We start from the raw sequence: 22649 nt of genomic DNA, 5'->3' as shown, positions 1-22649 counted from the left end.
CATATTATCTTTCAAGAATTCTTGCTCAGGATTTGGCTACTTTTAATTAGCAACTTCCTGGATAGACAGCAAAAAGATCCCACCAAACTGGGTTTCTAACTATCCCTATGGAAGCATGGATAGAATTCCTCATTTCTAGCTTTGCCTTGACTCATCAGTATATCTGACTTTCCAAAAATAATAATAATAATAAATCTGTGAGAAAAAAGGAGTTCCTCCTTTCTAATTTTGGCTTGACTCAGCTTGGCTCTCGTAAATGTGTAGCATGAACCACCAGAAGTAAGCTCTTTTTGCATTCCAAGTAAATAAATAATTGTTACTAGTTGGAAGCTATGTGTTAAATCTAAATATTCAACATAACTGAAATGTGTGCTTACACTTCACAATTCAGTGTTGCCTTGGTGTGGATTTGTGCAGGCAGCTGTAATGGAATCAGGCATGGTGCTTGTATTCAAACCAGGCACTCTGGGTTGTGTTGGTACCAAGCAGAAACTTTACCACTATGATCAACTCCAACAGTTGTTAGAAGGTAAAAATAGTTGAAAATTGATGGTGGTGATGGTCATCATTGAAGTACGATGAGTTTAATTTATAAATTATCTGGTGAGTTTTTAAGTGATTTTTGACATTGTAAAAGAATGCAATAAATCATTTCAAAATTTTCAAGTGTATTTTACTATGTCAAACTCCAATCCACATTAAACGTGGTTTTCCTCTATAGAGTGTTTTGCATTTGAATATAAGTAACCAGAAGGGATGGTCACACATCAGTTACAAGAATTACAGTGATTGTTTCAAGTCCTGAGTTTTTGGGGAAAGGAACCATTAATGTGCTTGTCTTTTGAGGAATGGGTTACAAAATGAATACTTTTTAAAAAATCTGTGATCAAATACCAATGGTACTTGGGAATATTTTTAGTAGTAATGATTCAAAAAGCCTAACCTTGGGTGCTTGCATATGGTGTAGTGTGTTAGATCACTGCTGGTCATCCTGCATAGAATATTCCAGTGCCAAGGGATAAAGGAAACCTCAGAGCCCATGGCATTGTATCATAAAATTAAAAATACCCTGCCACTCTACCAAACTTCCTTCTATTTTAGCAGCCTCTGTATTGAGTCTTTTGTATTTTGTATGCATAGGATCATATCATCTACAAATAGTAAAAGCTTGACCACTTCATTTCCCATTTCAATTCCTTTGGTTTCTTTTTCTTATCTAATAGCCTTTGTGAGTACTTGTAGTACTATGTTGAATAGCAGTTGTGATAGTGGGCACGCTTGTCTTGTTCCAGATCTCTGTGTAAAGGGTTCCAATTTTCCCCCTTTCAGTATGATGCTGGGTATTTCATATATTGCTCTGACTGTGTTGTGGGTATTTCCTTCCATGCCTACCTTGTTTAGAGTTTTTAGCATGAAGTGGTGTTGGATTTTGTTGAAAGCTTTTTCTGCATCTATTGATATTATTATGACTTTTGTTCTTCAGTGTTTGGATGTTTTGTATTACATTTATGGATTTACGAATGTTGAACCATCCCTGCATTCCTGGTATGAATCCTACTTGATGTGATGAATGATCTGTTTGTTTGTTTGAATTCCATTAGATAGGATTTTGTTGAGGATCTTAGCAGCAGTGTTCATCAGGGAGATCAGTCTGTAGTTTTTCTTCTCTGTTAATTCTCTTGTCGGTTTTGGGATTCAGGTGATGTTGACTTCATAGAATGAGTTTGGAAGGGTTGTAGAAGGGTAGTGGCCTTTCATTGGAGGGGATGATATTCTGCCAGTTCTACTTTCAGACCAGGGATGGTTTCTCAATGACACTGTTGAATTAATCTGGACAATAAGATGCTGGACTCTCTGCATGGTCCATGCCCGCAGTGAAGGAGTCATGACTGGATACGATCTGTACTACTGTAACAATATGGATGAGTTCAATATGGAGGGGGTTTTTTATAGGGGTGGGGGAATCCCAGAGCCTATGAAACTGTGTCCTAAAATGAAATAAATAAATTAAATGCAAAAAATACATTAAAAGAAAAATATAGGGAAATAAAAGAAATAGAGTGTCCAAATATGTTTAAAAATGTCAGTTGTAGAAGTGTCTGTGAAGTTCTCTGAATTGAATTTGAAATGTAATTCTTTATTACCCACAAAAATATATCCACATATCAACTTAAAATATGTTGTTCTAGATAGTTTGTTTATTTGCACTCATTTTTTAAAATACTATGTATGTTTGAAAGGTAAATTGCAGAGAGAGAAGAGTAATGTTCCATCAGTGGGTTGATTCATTCCAAGATGTCAGGGTCTTGCCATGCTTAGTCCAGCAACAGGAATGCATCTAGGTTTCCCAGGGTGTTCTTGGAATCCACCCACTGTGTTCCAGGCACAGTAGCAGGATACTGCATTGGAAGTGTTACATGACCAGTAGGCATAAATAAGGCATTTGGGTATCAGATATGATCTATCCCAAACAGCAGCCCAGCTTCCTGGTTCATGACATTCACTCATTCGAGTCTCATGATTATCTCTTGCTGTTGTCTAATGTAACTATTTAATCAGGTAAAATAAAAGGATTTCTCAAACTATGTTGCTATCATATTTATGGATGTCCTATGGGCTAAGGCAAATGAAATGGCAAAGTCAAGTATTGTTGAGGGTTTAGGAACTGGGAAGTGTTATTGAAGACGTGGGAACTTTCATTTGGAACAATTACTAGAAAACTTTATAGATTAACTATTATATTCAATTTTCACATATAGTTATAGACAGAATTACTTTGAATGTACAAACATTGAAGTACTTAACAGCATCCAGTTATTTTTCTGAAACATAGATTTTAGTGACAATATGGTTTTTCTATACTATTTTGTAATGTGAACAATACTTGTTGAAAAAATAAGTTAGTGCTGGGCCTGGCGGCATGGCCTAGCAGCTAAAGTCCTCACCTTGAACTCCCCGGGATCCCATATGGGCACTGGTTCTAATCCTGGCAGCTCCACTTCCCATCCAGCTCCCTGCTTGTGGCCTGGGAAAGGAGTCAATGACGGCCCAATGCATTGGGACATTGCACACACGTGGGAGACCTGGAAGAGTTTCCTGGTTCCCGGCTTCAGATTGGCACACACCGGCCTGCTGTGGCTCACTTGGGGAGTGATTCATTGGATGGAAGATCTTCCTATCTGTCTCTCCTCTGTGTATATCTGACTTTGTAATAAAAATAAATCTTTAAAAAAAATGTTAGTGCAAATGCAGTAATATTATGATTTTATAATTTGTTAAAATTTTTCATTGGAAAGTCAGATTTACAGTACCAGAGACAGAAAGATCTTCCATCTGCTGCCTCACTCCCCAGGTCACCACAGTGGTTGGAGCTGAACCAAATGGAAGCCAGGAGCCAGGAGCTTCTTGTGAGTCTCCCATACGGGTGCAGTCTCACAAGGTATTGGGCGGTGCTTGACTGCTTTCATAGGCCACAAGTAGGGTGCTTGATGGGATATAGCAGCCAACATATGAGCAGCATCTATATGGGATCCCTGTATGTGCAAGGTGAGGAATTTACACACTAGGCTACAGTGTCAGGCCCAGTAACATTACTTTTAAATAAATAGCAATTGTTTGCATTGACCTAATGATTACTTGACTTTAATCACTGCCGATTATTGAAATTATTCATACTATTTCAAGGATGCCTCCTTGTCACTTGTAAGGCACTATTCTTGCCCAGGTAAGCTGACGGCTTTTATTTCTCCATCCACTGTGTCTGTCTCCAAGTTGACGTTGCTTAGCACAGTGGGAACCACTGAAGAGGCTAGGAACAATCAAGACCAATGCATAACTCCCTGTCTCCACCTTCTCTTGCAGGTGTAGCCCTGCAGCCTGCTCCATGCTTCCCAGGCTGGAGAACACCAACACACCTTCAGTAAGTTGTTTGTTTACTTCTCAGCTGGCTTTACATTGTATTTGAGGAGCATGATGTTAATTTTAAAGCAAATGAAAAAAAATGTGAGAGAAAGAAGGTAAAATTTCGATAACTAAACATTGGAACTGTCAAAGCTGATTGAAACTTCTTCTAAAGGTTTTCTGTTTTTTATCTATCTATCTATCTATCTATTTAAAGATTTATATATTCTTTTAAAAGATTTATTTATTTTTGTTGTAAAATTAGATCTACAGAGATAAAGAGAGACAGAGAGGAAGATCTTCCATCCAATGATTCACTCCCCAAGTGACTGAAATGGTCCATGCTTGCCAAAATGAAGCCAGGAGCCCAAATATTCTTCTGGGTCTCCCACATGGGTGCAGGGTCCCAAGGCTTTGGGCCGTCCTTGACTGCTTTCCCAGGCCACAAGCAGGGAGCTGGATGGGAAGTGGAGCTGACAGGATCAGAACTGGTGCCAATATGGAATCCTGGCATGTTCAACGCGAGGACATAAGCCACTAGATGACTGCAATTTGCCCTGTCTGAGATATATTGACAATAAGTTGACAGCTGTATTAAAATGAATAAAACAGTGTAAGGGTGTGTCAGTATGGTGGGCTGAATGCATGTAATTACAATGCACCTGATTCTAGTCCTGGCTACTCCTTCCTCTCAATCCAGCCTCCTACTAATGCATCAGAGAAGCATGTGGTGGTGGTATAAGGACTTGCATATGTCACACCCACATGTGAGATACAAGAGGGAGACCTGGAGTCAGTCTGACACAGACACAGCTAGTAAACACATTCAAAAAAAAAAAAACAACTGCACAAAACCTGTTTTTCTGTCATTGTTCCTGTGAAGTGAATAGTGACATTGTAAAAGCAGTGTAAGTACCTTTTCATCTAGGTTCAAGGTTAGTTTGCCCCTGACCTGAGCCAAAGGCATGCCCTTGGGTACCATAAACCTGGCCTGGTGTAGACTGTTCCCTGTCGTGGTTCTTGCTGTCAAATACAGGGACTGTGTTCCAACAGAGGAATTGCACAAGCTCCTCCATGAGAACTTATCCCAATGCTAGATCAGTGGGTCCATGGTCCAGCCCTACTTCATCGATATCCTGTCTAAGCAGGAACAGTGGCCTTTCCTGATTGCCCCTCAACCTATTCTGTTTTTTTCTGTTGGATATTACAGCTCAGTCCAGGCCCGTCCACATCCAGACACAGCTCATGCATAGCTCAACAGGGAGAGATGTAGCCTAGTCCATCTTGCATTAAGTCTTGTTCTCACGAGCACCAGTGTGTGCTGGAGTGTAGCTCAGTGTGGCATACACCAGACCTAGTCCACACTTGTGCCAAAAGACACTGCAGTCATGTCCAGACCTGATAACAGCCCCTACTCTGGCCCTCACATTTACCAGTAGGAACCACAACCTAGTCAGGGTAAAGCATTAGCTCCCAAGCCAGGCCTGTTTCCAGGCATAGATCTTGCTTGTGCTAGTGGTTTCTCTGACCCAGCTTGGCATAGTCACTCACCTGTCTTGGCCTTTGCTTTCAATTGCTGGAGCCTGGCCACACCCAGCCTGCCCCAGTCCCAACTCTTGCTGGTGGGTACTGTAACCTGGACCTGCTCAGTCTTTATCAATCCCTGGCCCATGAAAACTGGTAGATGTGACACCCTACTCTGGAATGACCTGTGCTCTGGCCAAGGTTCTTCACTTGCTGGTGAGGTAAAATTTTTTTCCCTGCCTGGTCTGCCCCCTTGCAAAACCAGCCCACATGTTTGCCAAAAGGTGGAACTAAGTTGCCCAACTTGCCCACCTTGCCCAACCCCCAGACCTGGATTCTGTGCTCACCAGCAGGACCTATGACCAAGCAGGAGATTTTCCCAAGTTCTCCCACTCTGCCTACTCCCAGACCCGGATCTCACTCATGCCAGTGGGTGCTAGGCCCTTGCCCGGCATAGCCTGCTCCTCCATTTTGGCCTTGTGTGAGCTTATGATTGTTGCGGTCTGTCCTGCTGCACACGCTCTTTTAGGATGCATATGCTGGTGCTGTAGCCTGGAAGTGGCCGGATTATTCTCGATGTCTGTACCCGTGAATGTTGACAGGTTCTATGATCACACCTAGCTCAACTCATCACCCTCCCAGCTCTTGAGCTAACCAGTGGGACTTGCATTTCCACAGGTTTAGGCCCACATATCCCCCACAGAATCTACTTCTGAACCTGGATCTCCTACATGCTAATATCATTGCCCTGCCTAACCTGACCCATCCCTGTTCCAACATTCAGTCAGGCAGTGGGATCTAGCCTTGTCTGACAGATTCCCAGCCCTAACTTTTGCATGGACTAGCAGTATTCCTTACTAAGAGAATTCCTACTCAGGACTCCCATTTGGGCTAGTGTATCAGTCTGACCCATACAGTGCTTCTGGTCTCTCCCCTCCAAACCACCATGTCTCAGTCCCCTCATTTTCCTACAAGTGCAGTGGCCCTGTCACTGGGAATCCCTCAGAATTCATTTCTTACCTACACGTACAGTGGCCTTATCCATGAATGACCCTAGGTAACAATTCCACACCCCAAGACTTTAAACCTCGCCTCTGGGTGAAGCCAGCAGGTGAAGCCTGGTGCCAGTTGGTGCTCTGGCTGCCCGCAATCCCAGAATGGACGCAGCAGTTGGCATCAATGGCTGTTGCTAATGCTGCAAGTATTGAGTGTGAGCTGACTCAGGTATCCCCCAGCAGCTACCATGCTACTGGCAGCTACCTTAACACAGCCCAAGGTTATTCCCACATATCTTAAAAAAAAAAAAAAAAAAGAAGAAGAAGAAGAAAAAGAATATGCAACTATGCTGACACACTGGTATTGTTAACACATATTTGGCATTAACCAGGCCCAGGATGCCTACCAGCTCTTAGCTACTTTTCTCCCACCTGTGTAACACTTACTTAGGTACAATGCAAACGAGGCAGCTGCCTAGAGCTGGGGTGTTTAATATCTTCTAAATAGATAATTTTAGTGCGAAGGGATGATTGTGATTTTTAGAAAAATCTAGTGAATTTTGATCAACATGTACTTGAATATTATCACTGGGTGCATTATTGTATTTAAGTATATGTATAGCATTGACTGAGTAATGCAGGTGCCCAAGCTTTCCATGTTATTTATTTATTTATTTATTTATTTATTTATTTATTTATTAACAGCACACAGGGTCCTCTGTTCCTGTTGCCTTATCATTGTGAACTGTAGTGACCACGCACTGGGAAGGAACACTGGATCTTGTTCCTTCTGTCTCTCTTTGCTACCTTTCTACCTCCTTCCTAGCCCTGGTCTTCACTCTTACCAACCCGTAGAAATCACAACTATAAGCCTGCAGCTATTTTTAAACATTTATATATGATAACATGTTAGTTTTTTCTACATTAGCCTTGTTTTATTTCACTGCATCCATGTTCATCTATTTTGTAAGAAATAAGAATTTGTTGTTTTTAATTATTGAATGCAATCTCTTGGCATTTACAGGTTTCACTATTAATAAGAGCGGGGGAAACAAATGAAATCTAGAATCAAAATTAGTTTAGTATCTTTTTTAGTATACTAATTTAGTATGTTTTTATTTCTGTGCGTATTACTTCCTTTTCTACTTTATTTGGGTGAATATTAAATTACATAATAATAAAAAGTAGTTATTCTAATTTGGTTACATATCTTACAGCAAATGCTTTTGGTTTTTTGGCATTCAGTTGTGTGATGGCTATAGGTTTGTTATCTGTAGATATTATTTTATTGAGGCCTATTTCTGTGTACCACAACTGAGGTATATTTGGATATATTTATTTATTTGTAGATTTCCTCATCTTACATATATGTTATTACAAAATAAATGTAGAAATTCATTTAATGCTTTCTATAAGGTGCTTTCAACGATGCTTGTCCTTCATCCTGTTTATGTGAAATCTTTGCTTTGTTGACCAATTTTCTACATTCTCTAGTTAGGTGCACCTTGGCTAGTTTATGTGAGCTTATTATTGTGATGCTTCTTTTATTTTACATGTGTTATATATTTTTATTAAAGATTTTATTTATTTCAAAATCAGATATATAGACAGGAGGAGAGACTTAGAGAAAAATCTTAGGTCTCATGGGGTTTCCTCCCCAAGTGGAGAAGTGCTGGCTGCTGGGGACCACATGGGATCCCAGCGCATGCAAGATGAGGACGTTACCCAGAAGGCCACCAGCCGCTATGATAAGAATTTTACATCTGTTTTATCAGGTGTATTGGTCTATGACATTGTAATGATTTTAAGCTAGATTTCTAGACTATGAGCAATTATTTCTTTTTTTTTTTTTTTTTTTTTTTTAAAGATTTATTTTATTTTTATTACAAAGTCAGATACACTGAGAGGAGGAGAGACAGAGAGGAAGTGGAGCTGCCGGGATTAGAACCAGCGACCATATGGGATCAAGGCGAGGACCTTAGCCACTAGGCCAAGCCGCCAAGCCCCGAGCAATTATTTCTGAAGAAGCATTAAGTATATACAGAACTAATTGTACAGCAATGGAGATTGCATTTTTACTGAGCAATTCCATCTTTTTTTTAAACCTATTTTAAACCATCAGTCATAATTGAAGATCTTCCTACTGCTGATTCAGTCTAGTTTAGGAATCCAAATATTGTTCGGCTCAGGGTAATTTTGGAATGGTTTTCTTTGTTTTAGTTTTTTACTGTAATTCTAGAAAATTTGGTGTTAATTTGGTAGAATCTAGTAGTGAAGACACCTTGTGTTGACCTTTGGTTTGAAGAGATTTATTCCTGATTCACTGTTAACTGTCTGTTGGTTTTGTCAAGTTTTTTGATGTCTTTCTCATTCAGTTTGCAGCCTAATGTTAAGTATCCAGAAATTAAGCATTTTTTAATTATTTATTTGTTTAAAACTACTATTGACAGTCCCTAGCGACCCATTGCACATGCTTTTTTTTTTTTTTTCTAGTAAAGACTTATTTTATCAGACCTGATGCGTTGGCCTAGCAGCGAAAGTCCTCACCTTGAACACACTGGGATCTTGTATGAGCACCCATTCTAATCTTGTTGGCCCCTTGTTTGATCAAACTCCCTGCTTGTGGCCTGAGAAAGCAGTCAAGGATGGCCCAAAGCTTAGGAAACCTGCACCCGTGTGGGAGACCTGGAGGAATTTCCTGGTTCCTGGCACCAGACCGACGCAGCTCTGGTCATTGCTGTCACTTTGGGAAAGAATCATTGGATGGAACATCTTCCTCACTGTCTCTTCTCCTCTCTGTATATCTAACTTTGCAATAAAATACTAAAAAAGTCTTTTAAAAATTATTTAATTGATATATAATGCAGAACTATAGAGAAAGAGGGAAAGTTAGAGAGATCTTCCTTCTGCTTTATCCCTTTCCAAGTGACCATGGTAGTTAAAGCAGGACCAGATTGAAGCTTCTTCCCAGTTCTCCCAGATCAGTACAGGGAATCAAGCACTTGGGACATCCTCTGCATTCACACGGGCACTAGAAGGGAGCTGGATCAGAAATAAAGCAGCTGGGCCTGGCACGATAACCTAGTGGGTAAAGTCCATGCTTTGCACATGTTGTGATTCTGTATTGGTGCTGGTTCTAATCCCGGCAGCCCCACTTCTCATCCATCTCCCTGATTGTGGCATGGGAAAGCAGTGGAGGATGGCCCAAAACATGGGGCCTTGCACCTGTGTGGGAGACCTCGAAGAAGCTCTGGGTTCCTGGCTTCAAATCTGCTCAGCTTGGTCCATTGTGGCCACTTGGGGAGTGAATCAGCAGATGGAAGATCATCCTCTCTGTCTCTCTTCCTTTTTGTTTTATATATCATGCTTTGCACTAGAGTAATGTTTATAAAAATGAAGAAAGAAAAATGCAGCAGCTCTGACTTTCATCTCACAAGTAGTGACAGAACCCACTTTGTCCAGACAGCCCTGATCCACTCCTCTACTGTGATACCAATTGTAATATGTCCCTCTTCTTTTTGATGTTATATACTTGAACCTACTTTTTGATTAATCTAGCAAAAAGTTTATTGATTTTGTTTTCCTTTTAAGAACAATGAATGTTTCCTTTATCTTCAGTATTGCTGAATACAGTTTTTATTCATTTCTTCATTAATCTATATTTTGAATTTTTCCTTTTTCTACTCCTAGAGTTGGCTTCTTATTTTTCTGAGATGTGGAGATAAGTGCTTAGGAAGCTATTTGACATTTTAGTTGTTATTGTTCAGGTGTTGACCATGTAAAGTGAAAACTTTTGATTTCTATATTTCTCTGATCATGGTCAGTTCTTTCTCATTGGCAATGGGAAGTATAGTTAGAAATAAGAGTGTGCTTTGGTTGCCATAAAAATATGCTCCAGAATGTGTGTCTTGAACTGCAGTAATTCATTTCTTATGGTTCTTTTTTGAAATTTTATTTTGATGATGTTTACACAGTTGAGAAGGGAGCATGCATGCACATGTGTATACTGATTAAGCTAGGAAGGATCGAGAATTAGGGGGAAGTGGATGAGATCATTGTTTCCAAATTTTCTTTTTGTGTCTGGGGGATGGTGGAGAGAAGGATAAAAGCCACTCCCAGAATCCCCACAATAGAACCTTGGATTGTGGAATGGCCATCTTATTTTCCAGGGTCCCTGATTTGGAGCATGCTCTGAGGGTTCTGTTCAAGTGGTTTCCATAGGAAATCCTTCCACGGTCCATTGGTTGACATTCCAACTAATTTCCATTCAGCCAGATCTTTAGTATCAACGCTTGCCTGGGGTAGTTGTCCAATCTTTTCTACCCTCCTTCATGTGCACGCTCCAACAGACTGCCACATCCCCTATGTGCATCTGAGCATGTTCATTCAACCAATGATTAGGCCCAGTTCTGACACATGAACTCCAAAGTTAATGCGCAGATTCCACATTTGTCTAAATTTGTGGAGTTCTGTGTCCATTGGATCAGTGGTCAGTATCCCTGAAGAAACTCTCTGAGGTGATCATAGACTTGTGTTTGTACTTGCCAGTATGGGGTCAGCTCAGTCTGTCACCCACATCAGCCTATGCACACACACTGGTGGTTGCAGTTGCTGGATAAGTTTTGTCTCCAGTCCCATCTCTTATGCAAACCAGTGGATGCTGTGGTGGAGCCCAAGTGTGCCCATCACACATTCAGCTCTCATGTACACCAGTTGGGAACTGCATCCCAATCAAAGTGACACCCTATAACGCCTACTAGGTCTGCCCTCCACCATGGTTCCTTTGCTTGTTGTTTTAATCAGCAGACTGCTCTGTGCTGCAGCCTGGACCAGTGTGCCCTGTTCCCAATCCCAGTATTCATGAGTGTCAGAGGGTTCCATGGTCATTTGTAGCTCAGCTCTTTACAACTCTCAGCTCTTGAGCCAGCCTTCAGAAATGCAGTTCCACAGGTTGAGCCCTCATAGTCCCCACAGGATCTACCCCCAGACCTAGTTCCTATGCATGCCTGTTGGTATCATGGCCCAACTTAACATTACCTGCCCCTTCTATGAAACTCATTGGCAGTAATGTAACCTTTCCCTGCCAGACAGGTCCCCAGACTTACCCTAAGTCTGCTGGTGGGTGGTGGTAGTCCATGTTAACCATCCCAGTTAAGGTCTCCCATGTGGGCATGTGTACTCGTCTGACCCAGAAATGTCCTCAGTTATAGCTGCCAAACCACTAGGTGTTAGCCCCCTCATTTACCTGCAAGCAAAGTGGCTTTTGTCAGTAGAAGTCCTTCAGAAGTCATTCCTCAGCTGCAACATACTCCTTCAGTGGTCCTTCCTCCCACACATCCCCTTACTCCTTCTCCTGAGCAATCCACAATTCCTGCTCCTGGAATCAAGCATCCCAGCCTAGCTGCTTGAATGCAGCTTCAGACATGTTGGCCTTTGCTGAGAGTGTAAACGTGAGCTTGTGCCCAGTGTTACCTCTTGGCTGGTGGTGGAAGGGCGTAGCCCTGCCTTGCTACTTAAAGGCAACTGAGCCATTCTGGCCTGGGCTAAGTGCCAAACTGGATCCTGGGCCACACTGACCAATGTTGGCTGAGGTGAGGGCACAGCATGGTCTGGTTGCTTAAAGGCAGCTTGAGCCATCCTGGCCTTGGCATGTGCGCAAAGAGAACCCCAGCCCCAATGGCCGCTTTTGTCTGGTTGGTAGAAGGACAGAACAGCACCTGGCTGCTTGAAGGTAGCTTGAGCCATCCTTGCTTTGATTGTTTTAATGAAGGACATTGCAATGGATATAAAGCGGCATATCATTGTGGTTGCTATTTTCATTCACTTAATGATCAATCATGCTGAAAATCTTTTTGTGTGAATTAATTAGCCTTTTGATCATCTTCTTTGTAGAAATATTTCTAGTTCTTTGTCCATTTTGGTATCTGTTTTTATTGCTTTTGAGTCTCGGGGATTTTCCTGCCAACATGCCCGAAACCACCAAGGGGATGAGGTGTCAGTGTTCTTGGGCTGCGAGAACCACTGGGGATAGTCTGAGGGAGCATGTCCATTTATTTTAAGGTGAGCACAACTCCCTAGGAAAAGAGATAGCAAAAGGGTATTGTCAGACAGCCATCCCACACAACAATGACACTGTAATTGACTAGAAGTCATGTCTGTCCCTTTAGAGTTTCCAGTCATGTCACAGGTCAAGTACTGCAAACATGGCTCTAAGCCATGCCTCAGGTCATAGGCAGGCAGGCTGTTAGTTGTCCCCATCAGGTAGCATTTGAGTTGACAGTCATACTTATACTGTAATACATGTTTATTTAATTTGTGACTGATGCACAAATTAAAGGAAGATTGTCCTATAACTTTACCATGCATTGAGCTTAATAATGTTTTTAGTGTCGTAACTATGTTTACTATTGATCTAACAATTCTTGAACACAGTCCACACTGAATGTGCTGTAATGTGTGAAGAGGAGTGAAATCTTGATGACTACAAATAAAAGTATAATGCCATTGTTAAGGTACAATTTGCTAAATGTGTTTTGTTATTTATTTTGATTGGAAACTCAGATTTACATGAAAGAGAGACAGATCTTGCATCCACTAGTATAATCCCAAAGTGGCTGCAATGGCCGGAGCTGCCAGAGCTGAGCTGATCTTAAGCCAGGAATTTCTTCCAGGTTTCCCACTCTGGTGTAGGGTCCCGTGGCTTTGAGCCTCCTTGTCTGATGCTTTCTGAGGCCACAAGCAGGGAGCTGGATGGGAAATGAACAACCAGAATATGATCCAGTTCCACAGGAACAAGAAATAGAAAACTTGGAAGCAATGATCACGTCAACTTTCTTAACCCTTGAACCTTCCCACCCTGATCACATATGTAAACATCATTCACAATAAACATAGGAAATTCACATATATGTATATTTTTGAGAGGCAGATATACAGAAAGAAGGGGATACAAAGATTTTCCATCTACTTTCACTCTGAAAGTAGTACATTATGGGTAGGCCTATCAGGATCACTGCTGACTTCTCAGATCAAACACTTGAAAAAAAAAAGAGAATGGAATAAAGTGTTTCAAATCCTGCGACAGAACAACTGTCAACTAAAAATAATGTACCCAGCAAAAATCTCATTTATATTTGAGGATGAAATTAGATATTTCCCTAGCAAGGAGAAACTAGAAGAATATGCCAGCACAAAAACAGTCTTACAAAATCTCCTTAGAAATGTGCTTATCCCCCCCCCAAAAAGAAACAAACCATAAGCAAGTATGGCAAATGGGAAGACCTTGCCACTAAAGTCCATTTAAGCAAAGACAATTAGACACCAACACCCACAAAAACACACGCACATGGCAGTACAAATTAGCAATAAATCAGTATCAACTCTTAACATAAGTGGCCTAAATTAATCAGTCAAAAGACATAGATTAATAGATTGGATCAACAAAAGGACCCAAGTGTCTGTTGCCTACAAGAGACACATCTAACCAGAAAATATTGTAAGAAACTGAAACTGAAGGGATAGAAAAACATATTTCACGCAGTGGATGAGAAATAAAGGATGGTGCAGTGGTCCCAATTTCAGATGATATAAACTTCAATGTGACTACATCAAAAGGACATGGAAGTGCATTTTATATTGTGGAAAGGAATGATCCATCATGAAGTGATTACCATCCTTTACATCTATGCCCCAAATTCAGATGCACCCAGCTACGTGAAACAATTACTTATAGACTTATAGGGAGATACAAATGAATATACAATAATCCTGCCATATGTGAACACCCGTTAACACCAATAGACAGATCAATAAGACCAAAGCTCAAGAGAGAAACTACAGAGCTCACACAAACAATGGAACAACTGGACTTAGTAGACATTTATAGAACCTTTCATTCCTAGGCCGCAGGTTATACATTTTTTTTCAGCAGTGCATGGAACCTTCTCCAGGATAGACCACATGATAGGAAACAAAGCAAGTATAACTAACTTCAAAAAAACCGGAATAATACCATACACCTTTTCAGGCCACCACGGAATGAAATTGGAAATTAACAATTCAAAATGCCCCAGGAAATATATAAACTCTTGGAGGCTGAGCAATGTGCGATTAAACAAACAATGGGTTAGAGAAGAAATTAAAGAAGAGATAAAAAAATTTATGAAGACCAATGAAAACTCAGATACAACATTCCAAAACTTGTGGGACACCACTAACGCAGTTTATGTGGTAAGCTCATTGCAATTGGTGCGTATCTCAAGGCCCAAGAAAGGCACCAAATACAGGAATTTAGCACACACCTCCAGGAAATGGAAAAACAGCAGCAAAATGACCCCACAAACAACAGGAAACAAGAAATTATCAAAACAAAGGAGGAGATAAACCAAATAGAAATAAACTATATACAAAATCAATGAATCAAAAAGCTGGTTTCTTGAGAAGATAAATATAATAGACTCCCCACTGGCCCGACTGACAAAGGAAAAAAAAAAAACAAGAAAAAGTGAGAATTAGCAGCATCAAAGATGAAAAAGGCAACATAACAACAGACAGTGTAATCACTAAAGAAATAAATAAAAATTCCTACAAGGAACTGTATTCCAACAAATCAGAAAACTACCCGGAAATCTAAAGGTTCTAGACTTCCACCACTTACCAAGACTTACTTCTGAGGCAACAGAAGACCTGAACAAACCCAAAACTGAATCAGAAATAAATAGTCAATGATTAAAGATCTCCCAACAAAGAAAAGCCCAGGACCATGTGTCTTCACTACAGAATTCTACAAAACATTCCAAGCAGAGCTAACTCCAATCCTCTACAAGCTCTTCAAAATAATAGAAAAGGAAGCAACTCTTCCAAACTCATTCTATGAAGCCAACATCACTTTAATCACAAAACCGGGTAGAAGAAAAAAATACAGACTGATCTCCACGATGAACATTGATGCTAAGATTCTCAACAAAATCCTAGAATTCAAAAAGCATCACACAGATCATTCATCCAGACCAAGTAGGATTTATCCCGGGAATGCAGGGATGGTTAAACATGTGGAAATCCATAAATGTGATACACCACATCCAAAAACTGAAGAACAAAAAATCATATAATAGTATCAATAGATGCAGAAAAAGCCTTCGACAAAATCCAAAACCACTTTATGTTAAAAACCCTAAACAAGGTAGGGTTTTTTTTAATAGGGAGGTGTCGGTGAATCCCAGAGCCTATCAAACTGTGTCACATAATGCAATGTAATTTAAAAAAAAAGCTTAAATTTCCTCTGAATTAAAATTTGATGAGTTAAGAAAAAAATAAGAAAACTGTGATCACATGAAAAAAAATAACCGGGGAAAAGGGAAGATTGAAAAGAAGTACCATGCTGTTAAAATGATATATATCAGTTACATTAACTCTGTTTTATTGTTAAAAGTAGTAAATAAATAACTGGAATAAAAATGAAAACACAGGGCCCAGCATTGTGGCCTAGCAGAAAATGTCCTTGCCTTGAACACCCTGGGATCCCATATGGGCACCGGTTCTAATCCTGGTAGCTCCACTTCCCATCCAGCTCCCTGCTTGTGGCCTGGGAAAGCAGGGAGCTGGATGGTCCAATGCATTGGGACCCTGCACCCACGTGGGAGACTCAGAAGAGGTTCCAGGTTCCCAGCTTCAGTTCGGCGTGCACCAGCTGTTGCACTCACTTGGGGAGTGAATCATTGGATGGAAGATTTCCTCTCTCTCCTCCTCTCTGTATATCTCAATGTAATAAAATAAATAAATCTTACACACAAAAAAACAATCCTTTGACCATATCAAAGGGTTTAATAACAAAAAAGAAAAAGAAAAACCCAGATAACTACTTAATGCTAAAGAGCTTCCAAAACATTAAAAAAAAAAAAATGATTAGGTTTGTTACAGCATGGCATTTGTCTTATATGTATATCTTCTGTTCAACTGGCAGGCTATGACTAGCTGATACCAACAAATTGACAGAAGAAAAATTGAAAATAAGAAAATAAGAAAATTGAATTTTATTATCGCTTTATAATATTTTTAAGTATCTCAGTATGTTTGAGGATATCATTAGTAAGCTATTCAAAAATCTCATTATCTTGTGCAATATTAAGCATTTATCTTAATTACCTAATCTAGCATGTTATTTAGCTCATGTGTATCTAAAGATTGCACAATGAACTAATTTTATGCTCATTATAGAAAACAATCTGATACAGGATAATAATGGAATTGTAGCTTTAGAATTGCAAACATAATACGGGACAAAATGTTTTATTTTGCTTTTACCTTATTTGCCATATAGATTGTAAATTAAGCTGCATTCCTAGAAGATGCAAATTGAACACACACAGAAGAATTAAACTCAGCTTAGTATCATAAATGCTGAGTTAATATTTTGGCTCAGTGTCAATATGATTGCTTATGTTAATTTATTTGAAAATCAGAGTGGCAATAACAGAGTGATATCTTCCACTTGGAGAGCTATTCTAACAATGTCTTCAACAGTTCGTTAGAATGAGAATCTTTAGAGAACACAACCTTTAATAGAATAAGGAATATTCTGTTGTAATATTAGAATTGCAAAAGTAATACAGCACAAGATACTTTCATTTAACTGTTATTCTATGATGCTGTATAAATTATAAATTAAACTGCGTCCATAGATGTTGCAAATTTAGTATACAAAGAATGCACGGTCACTGTTTCTATTTAATAATGCAAAACTGAGGAGACATGTGCTGTTACAGGTGTTGGTGTCCTTTGAAGATGTGGCTGTGGACTTTACCCAGGAAGAATGGCAGACAATGGACAATACGCAGAGGACCCTGTACAGGGAGGTGATGCTTGAGACCTATAACAATCTGCTGTCATTGGGTGAGTGAAACTCTGTCATGCCTAAGCAGAACACTTCTGTATAGTTTGCTAATGAAAGAAGAGTTTATAAGGTGTAGTAATTGGTAGGACTAATGGTGATTTCGTAAAATCTGCATCATTCTCCATGAACAGGGTACTCCATGACAAAGCCTGATGTGATCTTCAAGTTGGAGGAAGGATCAGCACCATGGACAGTGGAGAAATCTGTGAAAGAGAGACTTCCAGGTAGATCAGCACATAATTGGCATGGGAATTGATACATAGCTCAGTAAATGTTGACTGGAATTATATTTGAGTTTTACTTTGAGTTTCTTTCAAAAGGACAGCTGGTGAGACACAGGCATTCTAGTCTCCACGTACAGGTTTATTCTAGCAATTTGCCAGCCTTTCACCATAAATCTAGAAGTATATATGGGTCTTTTCATGATCCAAACACTTGAATCACATCTGCCACCTCCCAAGATACATTTTCAGAAAGTTGTGTTTGAAGCAGTGTAGTCAGGAAAAGAAAAACTAGTGATGAGATGGGATGTAAGGTACCCCACGCCTTATTTTGAATTTTTATACCATATTTTCTGTCATATCCTGCTTTAAGTTAAATATGCAATCTCACATAATTGAAATTTTAATTTTAAAAACTGCGTATTATATTAAGGCATTAATAGATGAGATGTAATGCCTATTTAAAAATGCTCATAAATATCCACATTTCACTAATATTCAAATGTGCTGTATCTAGATTGGCAACAAATCTCATTGGCTTTACTGGAACATTTGAAAAGAAACATTTAGATGTGATTCATAGGTGTGGTTACTCTTTTCCTTATTTCAGATTCCCATGGAAAGAATGAGCTGTTTGGAGCTAATCAGAAAGGTCAAGAAATAATCTTCAGGCAAGTTTTAATTACAAAAATTATAGAATAACTGAAAAGAGAGCTGTATTGCCACAAAGATGCTTAGCATTAGCTCTGGCCATAATTGCAGCACAATATGAAAGGGAAATTGTATAAAAATGAGACTTGATAAATAGGATTTCTTTCTTTCTTTCTACTTTTTTTTTTCATTTGGAGACAGAAGTTTTATTTGCAGTGACCAGGTGAATGTAAAAAGCAGAGGGAATCAAATAGCATTTCCTGGGAGAGAGCCTGGAGATGGTGTGCCTCTTGAATGGAGACAGCAAAATTTTTTAGAAGGTTCTTAGGGAGGCCCTCTCTGGTCCAAAGGCAGAGCCAGCAGAGCGTCAACCTGTTCAATTAGAAGCTCCAACCTACCATCATCCACAATCCAGGTACAATGAGGCTGGTGCAGAGTCCACTGATTGACATAGTCCATCATAGAGTCTCCCCTTTTCCAGTATTTCACTGCCAACATATAGCTAAGGTGGTTGATTGATCTACTACATCTTCCATCTTTTCTTGATTAATGTTCTAATTCCTCCATTTTGATGAAGGGATTCCCCAAAGGAAGTTTGAGGTGTTCCCAGACCAGGTTCCTACATGTGCTAGTAAGCACAGTGCCCGCCATAGTCCATAACCCCGATAAGCTGGTGGTTGCAACTGCTGGGCTGGTTCTATTCCAGCCCCAACCTCCACTGGAACCAATGAGTATTGCAGTCCATCCTGGTTCTGCCCATCACACACTCGGCTCTCACCTAAACCAGTGGGAGGTGTGCTGGTTGGGTGCTGCGTTCCTAACAGGCACAGGCAGTTTCGCCCTGGCATTTTGTGTTGTGTACTATTTCTATCACAACCGAACCTGGCCAGACCCCCACCCAGCTTCAGCACTCAGACTTGCCAGTGGATGACGCGAGCTGTCAGCCTGGTCCGCCCCAACCCGAGCGAAATGTATGTAAGTGGGACACTTCCCATAGCCCCTCTGTGTTGTTTACCTCCATGCTTCCTGTGTTTATTTGTAAAGTCAGTGTCCTGTCAGAGGAACTGTTCAGGTTCCTCCATCAGACCCCCCTGGTTCAGGTTTCATGCATACCAGCAGGTCCATGGGCCAGCACCACTCATTTAATCTCTTGCCCCAGCAGGAGCAGCGGCCTTTCTTAACTGGTCTTCAACACATTCTTGTTCCTGCTGTTGGAAGTTTCAGCCCAGCCATGGCTCGTCAATACCCACATATAGCTCATATATGCCTCAGTTCGGGGGTCTTAGATTTCTAAGTGTGCCCTGAGCATTCCTTGTCTGGACAGGAACCTGTGAGTAAGACACTTCCCATTGTATTGGTTGTCTCTCAACCAGCAAGGAAATAGCTGCTACTTCACAGCTTCAAATCTACACCAACCATTCCATGGCTGTTCAGCTCTCAGAGTTAGGCAGCCACATGAGTGACAAAGTTGGAGAAACTGGCTTTTTCTGAACTCATGTATGAAATGTACAGGGGGTCATCCAAAGGCCCACATAAGTCATTTCTATAGATGAAACCCAAGGGCACGGCATGGTAGCCTATTGGCTGTCCCTCACCTTGCATGCACTGGGACATATATGGACACTTGTTTGTGCCCTGGCAGCCCCACTTAACATTCAGTTTTCTGCCCGTTGCCAGAGTCCAGCTCATGTGAAGCTCAGAACTTGAGAAGAGTGCTTGGAGTAGGCATAGAAAATAAACGGACCCCTGCAGCTTCAGGATCATAACAGACAATTTTAAAAACTGTCCTCTTTATTTTATACAGAAGCCTTCACCAATTCTTTTCACACCTGGTAAAAGGGGGCATTCCTAAGGATAGTTCTGCCAATTGTTTCCCCTTGAGGCAGGATACCAGCCGACCCAATCCTGTGGTCAAGAAGTTCCCAATAGATGGTACATGTCAATCTATTACACATTCCTATTACATTCCTGATTCTACAACTTAGTCTTGAATCAGTTAAGGGAGGAAGTATATCAGAGAAGGAGGGACATAAAGATTAGTGAAAGAGGGAAAGAATAGATTTCCACTGCATCTAGGGAATTCACATCCTTGACTATGATATGGTCAATGTGGGAGGACAACCCTAAGCATAGGTTCCTGCTACATGTAGGGACCTAACACCCTCAATTTTCATATGATGAGTGGGGCAGCCAAGAGAGCAGAAATAGTAAAAGGCCTTTTGGTAAGACGTTATCACAAACATCATCTTCCAAGCTCACATTGATTTTTTTATTTTTGTGGGTAATACTATTATGTCCATATTGTTTCCATCATGCATCTGAGGTAAAGGGGGATATTGAGGGAGAAGCCCCACCGGATTTTCTGACCACCTCAAGTCCCGGATGTGGGGCATGCTCTGAGATATTTGCTCAAGTGGTTTTAATAGTTCTCCAGTTATGAATCGCTGCCAGTTTTGCTCAATGAGGTCATCCACTGATTGATAGGGTCCATCATAAATTCTCCCTTTGCCCCATATTTCACTGCCAACATATAACTGAGATGAATGATTGACCTGTTCTGTCTTCTGTCTTTTCTGGTTAGAGTTTTGAGTCCAGTAGTGTGATTGGGGAGCTCTCCAAAGAAACTTTGAGGTATTCCCAGACCAGATTCTTCTTTGTTCTAGCAAGCACAGGGCCCGGCACAGTCCATCACTCCAATCAGCTCGTAGTTGCAATTGCTGGGTTGGTTCTGTTTTCAGTCCCGACTTCCACTGGAACCAGTGGGTGTTGCAGTCCAGTCTGGTTCTGCCCAGCACATGCTCGGCCCTTACATCAACCAGTGGGAGCTGCAGCCTAGACAGGGCGACCCACAATAACGCTCACCTGGCCTGCCCCCTACCCTGATTTGCCAGTATGTGTAGCAGTAGACCAGTTTGTCCCCATCCCATTTGGCTCTTGTACTTATCAATGGGTATTAAAGCTTAGTTCCATCTAACCAACTCAGCCATCCAGCCCTCAAGGATGTTGTTGAGTGCCTCTCTGTAGACACCTCAGCCCCCGTCCTAGTTTCCATGGCCTCCCACGGGAGTAGTGACCCAAGAATGGGGAACCCAATATTTCCCTCCCAGGTCTCTCTCAATCCCGGTTTATGCACTCTTTGGGTGGTTCTGTGATTTGACTTGACAGAATTAGTCCCCAGTGCCAGCTGATGCTGCAGCCAAGCCCAAACAACCCTCACCCACTCTAATTTATGCTTGCACCCACAGGAATAATCAGCCCAGCCTGGCTTTTCCCTGATCTAGGCCACATGCAGCGCACAGGTGTTTCATCCTTGCTTAGTCTGGTCTGTCCCATCCCAGCCCACGCTCTCCATTGGGAGTAGCTGTCCAGTGAGGGGACCAGCCCCTTAATCCCATGGTGGAGGAATCCACCATTGGGGCAGGGTTTGAGGAGGGGTGGGGAGAATTCTAGTACCTATGAAAATATGTCACATAATACAATGAATAAAAAAAACATAAAAAAGAAAAAGGAGGCCAGAGTTTTAGTCCCATGTCAGGTAGTTGGGATTTAGGATCCATTTAGAGAGTATCAAGTCATGAAGAAAATTGGCCTCTTCTGGATACTGTCAATCCAACAGTTTTTAAAATATGAAGACCCAGAGATTTGCTTCTAAAATGAAAATTGACATGGTAGCAAATGTGAAAAAGGCAGTTGGTGATTAGAGACTTTAAAGTCCTAACCTTTCATACTTCCTATCTCCACCACCTATCTCCCAAAAGCACAATCAATCTGGAGGATTAGCTGGAGGTAAGCAGTGACTGGGGATTACGTGTGTGGTTGGATGTGTTTATGTTTGTGCAGAGGCACGGGATGCCAAGTGTCATTTCCACAAGCTTACTACAAACCTTGTGGACTCTTCTCTTTGCTAAGTCCAGCCATACAGCTCTTGTATAAGAGCCAGAAGTCTTTTTAAAGTCCTATGTTGTGTACAGAACCAAATGTTACCAGAAAAGCTCAGTGATTATTTTCTTTAACTAGTATAGAAACGTAGAAGTGTGGAATAGGGTAGAAGGATGGGATTCACAGGAACTGGAAGAAAACAGAGGAGTGGGTCCTTTTTTCCAGTTATACATCCTGCTTCAGCAACCAATGGTTGGGACAACATTCAAGTTACTAAATGGTGTCTCCAATTTTAAGAAGCACACCACAACCTAGTTTTCTCTTGAGAAGTGCTTTCCTCTTTCCTCCTCTTGCCCTGCTCACATGATCACTTTGCAAATAAGACTTCTCTGTCTCAAAAAAGATAGATTTAAAAAATGACTTTGAGATCCAGTTTCTGTATCCACATCCTGAATGTGAGCAACTGGTATTTAGTAGAAATCTACGTATTTTCTCTATTCTCACGTACACTTGCTGTTCCTGGGAGGACCCGAGCCAGATTGGAGTCCATGCTTGTGATCCTAGGTTCAGCCACTATGACCATTTGAT

The 22649-nt window shown here is 40.9% G+C and overlaps 1 protein-coding gene and 1 long non-coding RNA gene across 2 annotated transcripts in view; both read left to right on the top strand.

Moving 5' to 3' along the window:
* LOC131477979 (uncharacterized) overlaps positions 1-3879 on the top strand; it is a 28556-nt gene extending 24677 nt beyond the window's left edge. The window contains exon 3 of the long non-coding RNA XR_009244233.1: positions 3862-3879. This is a non-coding gene — a long non-coding RNA (uncharacterized LOC131477979). The remainder of the gene's footprint in view (positions 1-3861) is intronic.
* LOC131483359 (zinc finger protein 585B-like) overlaps positions 1-22649 on the top strand; it is a 759159-nt gene that overhangs the window by 732885 nt on the left and 3625 nt on the right. The window lies entirely within an intron of this gene.

The sequence above is a fragment of the Ochotona princeps genome, chromosome 25, assembly GCF_030435755.1.
Source record: "Ochotona princeps isolate mOchPri1 chromosome 25, mOchPri1.hap1, whole genome shotgun sequence".
Classification (NCBI taxonomy): Eukaryota; Metazoa; Chordata; class Mammalia; order Lagomorpha; family Ochotonidae; genus Ochotona; species Ochotona princeps.
This window is presented reverse-complemented; position numbering and strand designations above follow the sequence as displayed.